Source organism: Malania oleifera, chromosome 3 (assembly GCF_029873635.1).
Source record: "Malania oleifera isolate guangnan ecotype guangnan chromosome 3, ASM2987363v1, whole genome shotgun sequence".
Taxonomy (NCBI): Eukaryota; Viridiplantae; Streptophyta; class Magnoliopsida; order Santalales; family Ximeniaceae; genus Malania; species Malania oleifera.
Window position 1 is genome coordinate 85,360,032 of NC_080419.1, and position 5,773 is coordinate 85,365,804.

Below are 5,773 nucleotides of genomic sequence, written 5' to 3' on the forward strand. Positions count from 1 at the left end.
TCATAAAATTTCTAATACCAGATGTCATGAATGCTTTTAAATCTCCATCTTGCGGGTACAATTTTCTTTCTTTTGATATTATCAACAGATAAGAACACACTTAATGGCATAATTAGATGCTTTGGTTTGTCATTATCAAAACAGGATTAAGCCTTGTTTGGCCAACAATATAGTGTATCTCCATTGAGGTAGTATTCCATAAATAACCTTTGAATTATTCTGCGGTCATTATTAGATGCATGTGGCAAATATTATTAGGTTGGCAGATATTTTTTGATATCTTAATAGCATGGCTTCTCATCAACTTATTTAATGACCATACAATAAGTAAGATTGTTTTGTACATTCATACTCAAATGACTGGATTATTTCTTCATCAATAATTATTATTATAAAATCCAAAGTTGCTGATGCATCTACAATATATTCTCTGACCTTAGCGAGTGCTCAAACGATATGAATCTAAACTATTGTACAAGTTTCTCCATGAATTTTGATATGGCACCAACTTTTGGTGTCTTTTTTTTTTTTCATTCCCTTACAATTTGACATATAATAAGAACTGAATCTCCATATACTTCAAGATTTTGGATTTCCATTTCCTATGTAGTGTTCAGTCCAATTATGCAAGCTTTCTTTTCAGTAACATTATTGGTAAGGGAAAAGTACACTTTGGTGCAATAGGAAAATTTTCCCTTTAAGGTGACAAAATTGCCCTAACCCCATATTTGTATGTTTTTGCAACTCAAAGTACATCTTCCATTTTTTCTCTTCTTCTTCTATAGTTAATATGTCTTCACCAAGGAAATTCGTATTAAAGGTTCCCTATTCTTCTATTATATGATTGGCCAAATGGTTAGCTACCACCCCTTGAACGCCTTAGATGACTTATAGACAATGTCTTATTATTATAATTGCATGCTCAACCAAGCTATTATACTTGACAATGCTAGCTTAAGATATACTTCAATGGAACCAGCTGAAAGATTATGTTAATTATATGATACAATATGTATTGTCTTAATCTAGGAGTAGCTTAGGCTAAAGCACAACATTTATTTTCTATCGTTGGATGTTTGGACTTACATTGATTGAACTTATGCTGACATTGTAGATTGTTATTTCCTTATTTTCTGTCTTATCATTCTAATATAGCATGCAACCCATAGATTCTTCTAGTATAGTTAAATAGAGGATTAACGACTTTCCAAGTATTGGTGGTATCATCAATGGCAGATTCTTCAGATATGTTTTTTTTTTTTTGTTGAAGTCTTGTTGGCATTCTTCATTCCAAATATAACAATTATTTTTCTTTAAAATTTGAAGATCGGTTCACAGGAAGCTATCAGCTAAGCTATAAACCGAGTGATCTAGTTCAATCTTCCCAGAAGTCCTTGTACTTGCTTTTCAGTGAACAGAGACTCCAACTTCTCTATGGCCAAGATTTTAGTTGGATCTACCTCCATGACTCTTTGAATTACTACAAATCCTAATAGCTTGTAGAACGATGTTCCAAAAGTGCATTTAACTGGATTTAACCTTAGCTTATATTTTCTTAATCTTTCAAATAACTATTTCAGCACTTGTGAATGTTTTTTCATCATTCTTTGACTTTGTAATCATGTCATCTATATATACCTCAACTTCTTTGTGCATCATGTCATTGAATACTATAATCGTGGCTCTTTGATATGTAGCACCAACATTCTTTAACCCAAAAAGCATCACTTTGTGACAGAACATGCCCCATTGAGCAATGAATGTGGTTTTTTATTTATCTTCTTTTGCCATCTTGATTTGGTCATATCCAAATAAATCATCCATAAATGATAATAATTGGTGTCCACTTGTATTATCCACCAATATGTTAGTGTGGGGTAATGGAAAATCATATTTTGGGCAAGCTTTGTTCAAATCCCAATAGTCAACACATATTGTTACTTTCCATATTTTTTAGGAACCAGAATGATATTAGCAATTCATTCTAGATAGTTGCATACCTCTAAGTAACCAACATCATGAATTGTTTCTTCACCTCCTTTTTATTTTTTCTTGTCATTCTGGAGACATTCTATTGAGCTTTTATTTCACAGGCTTACAAGTTAGCCATTTGTTACCATATTAATATCCAAACCTGGCATGTCTTGGTAAGACCAAGAGAATATGTCCTTGTATTCATAGAGCAAATTCTATGCTTCTTACTTGATCTATGAATTCATCAAAGTACCAATTTTCACTTCCTATGGAGCTTTCACTTTTCCTAAGTTTACAACTTTTATCCCATTTGTATATGGCTTAATTTGCTTTTCCCCCCTGCTCCAATATTCTTAAAATCTCTTCAAATCACCCAAAATCCTCATCTCCTTCACTAAGGTTTAGCAAGGTATTTTTATTTCAATCAACTATGTTCTCAAGGTTTAAGATGGGTTTTCTAAAAGAATAAAATGAACTACTAAAAAGAAAAAGCAAGAAAGATAAGTCTATTAATAAATTATCTATCTTTGGTCATAATTCTAACTAGAGATAGAGTTTTGTTAAGAAAATTATGCATACATGGGTAGGACCTCAACGGTCCAATTATCAAGCAACCCTGATGCATATTTAGAAACATCTCACTGATGCTTCTCTCGATCAACCACATTGATGTATAGTTAATCCTAAAATAATTCTGCTAGCTTGATTTCTTCTTTTGGAATCATCCCTAATCTATGGTGCATCACCCTTAATGGATTTGGAAATGTGTAATGAATGTGTGGGATCACTAGTCTAGGCTCATTCCTTCCTTCAATTTTACCTAACTTTATTTCTTTGCATCAGAATTATGCTTTTTCCTAGCCCTTTCTAGTTGGTCGGAAACCCAATCCAAATGTATCTAGATGGATTTTCAGTGTGATTGGTTGTGTTATGCATTGCAGATGTTTTTCCAATCATTTACCAACTTTATATTCTTGATTTAGCATTTGTCTCACAGTCATCATACTAACTCTATATATTTGGGTTCAAGGACCAACTCATGGTCTCTTCTAGTCATAGGAGACATAATTTCTATCGTACTGGGATGACAATCTACTTTTGCTTCAATGTATGGTACTATTCAAGGTTTGATTGTCCCAATGCATTCTTCACCTTTCACAGTAATCAGATGATCTCCTAAAATGAATTTCAATTTATTAATGATAAAAGGGACAATGGCACTACCCCATCTATATGGATATAGGGTCTTCCCAATAGCACATTAATTGAAGGTGTGATCTCCAATACTTAAAATGCTATCTCAAAGTTACAAGGTCCAATTTCAATGCTAAGATCCACTTCTCCTATTAGCTCCCTCATGGTTCCATCAAAGGCTGTGACTATTATATTATTTTGCTTTATGGCTAATGTATCAACTCTGAGGTTTAACAACATTGAATATGAAACATGCATTCAATGTTGATCCATTATCAACTAGTACTTTCTATATGATCATCTGACCATGTTTCACTGCAATGTGTAGAGGTCTCACATGACCTCTTTCTTCTACTAGTATTCGATCATTTGTGTATGCTATTTTGTTGATTGTCAATATGGAATTAACTAAGTCTTCAAATTGTTCAAGAGGTACATTCCAAGGCTTATATACTTCATTCAAAACCTTTTCAATGCATCTCTATGACTTTCAAAGGATGTGAGCAAATTGATTATGGAGATTTTAGCTAGAGTCTTGTTTAATTGCTTAACTATACTGTAGTCACTGATTTTAAGTTGTTGTAAGAAGTTGACCATTTCTTTGTCACTGACTTATTTAGTATTTTCTTTTTCTAGTTCTTCCTCTTTGTCGTTGACAACCTTATCATTCCTTTTCCTCCTTCTTTCCAACTCTTCTAGAGTGTAACGTTCTGCTTTTTGCCATGCCTCCCATACCTAATAGATTGGATACATTAACCTTCTCCCTTAAACATGTTATCTCAACTTTATGCTTCCATGGCACAACTTGGTTTGAAGAATGCAAAAATGTTGAAGGTGGTTTGATGGTTATAGATTCCACACTAGTTGGAGATGGCACATGGTTTTGGATGTGCACTAATGTGTAGGTAATAATGATGGATTGGACTTCACAGATTTCCTCTACTTTACCCCCACTTGGACCAACCCAAAAGCTTCCCCAAAGCTTCTATTAACAAATCCTCCTAAGAGATGGAGGGAAACAACATTTGAATTTAAATTTCAAAAATTCAAATTCAAACTAATAAGTATCAATTGTTTTAGTCATTTTCTAACATGTGGCAACTTCTAAGACACTTGGTATGCCCAAATCTATTAGCCAATCAAATGAAAGTAGCTCAAAAATTTAAATTTCACTGGACTGGTCAATTGTTTATGGATATCAGTCAACCGCTATCAGATGGCGCCAAACTAGAGAAAGGGAAAAGTGTTGATTGATTGCTAATAAGTGGTTGAACGCCCTATGTTGCAACATTTTTTTTTTTCCTTTAGTTTTAGTTTACTTTTTCATGTAGTTAGTTAGGTCTTGTTATTTTATTGGGTAAAAAATGACTATCGATAGTGAACTACAACACTATGAAGCTAATTTGGCTTAGGGCTTGCTTTTAGTCCCACTAAAATGATTAATACCCTCTACTAAATGATCATAGAAGCTCAATCATTTGGCCAACAAATGTATAAAAAGTCTTACTTGAAGTTGATTGATTATCAAGGTGCAATCCTAAAAGGGTACAAGGTTCTTGACTTAGAGTTGTTCTCAAATGTGAAGACAATAAGTCAAGTATGAACATGGGGTAAATGGCCCTAGAAGCTCAACTATTTGGCCAAAAAATGGATAAAAAAGTCTTACTCGAAGTTGATTGATTAGCAAGGTGCAACCCTGAAGGGGTATAAGGTTCTTGACTTGGAATTGTTCTCAGATGTGAAGACAATAAGTCAAGTATGAACATGGAGAAAATTTTTTAGTTCAATGTAGTGAAGTTGAAGTAAGTGAATTCATAGAGTTGCAAGTATTTTCCCCAATTCATTGGCTAAGTTGACCTTTAGGTGGCATATGAACTTGTCAGGATCTAGACCAATTTGGCAAAAAATGGAGGATCGTGAACAATTTTATGGAGATAAACCAAAGTTAGGGTGTGTGGTTTAGCAAAGTTGAAGAAAAAATCTAGTGAAATAGTGGAAAAATTTATTGAAAAATTTAGACAAACCAAAAGAAAATTCCAGGCTTATTTGTATGAAAAGGATTGTATTAGCTTGGCTTTTAATGTACTAAATACGATGATGGGAAAGAGTTTCAATAGGACTGAAGTCTCAAACCTTATCCAATTGACCACACTAGTCACTAGTTACCAAAGATTACTCACAAAGGCCAATTAGAAAGAAAAAAAAAATCATTGTCTTCAAGGTACTTGTTATAGAGATTTATTGTAGGTGTCAAATGATGGAGTTGGCTAGGAGGAAGAAAGTTGGAAATTATATGTGTTTGAGTTCAAGTAGGTCAAGCCAATGAGTTCCTACAAGCAGTTCCTATGCTTGTATGGATTCAACATTTGGATGTTGATAATAAATATAAGAAATTCAAAATTTTAGAAACTATGCTAAGAGAATAGTACACCTTTGGTACTTCTAAAGTTGAAGACATATTTGACATGCTTGAAAAATGGCCAGGTAAAGTTCTATGAGCATCATATAATACCTTTAGCTAGCAAGGTGGAAGGCAAGAAGTATTGCATATGGCATAACTCAAGCAGTCACATTGCCTCTTACTACATAGTGTTCAAAAACCATA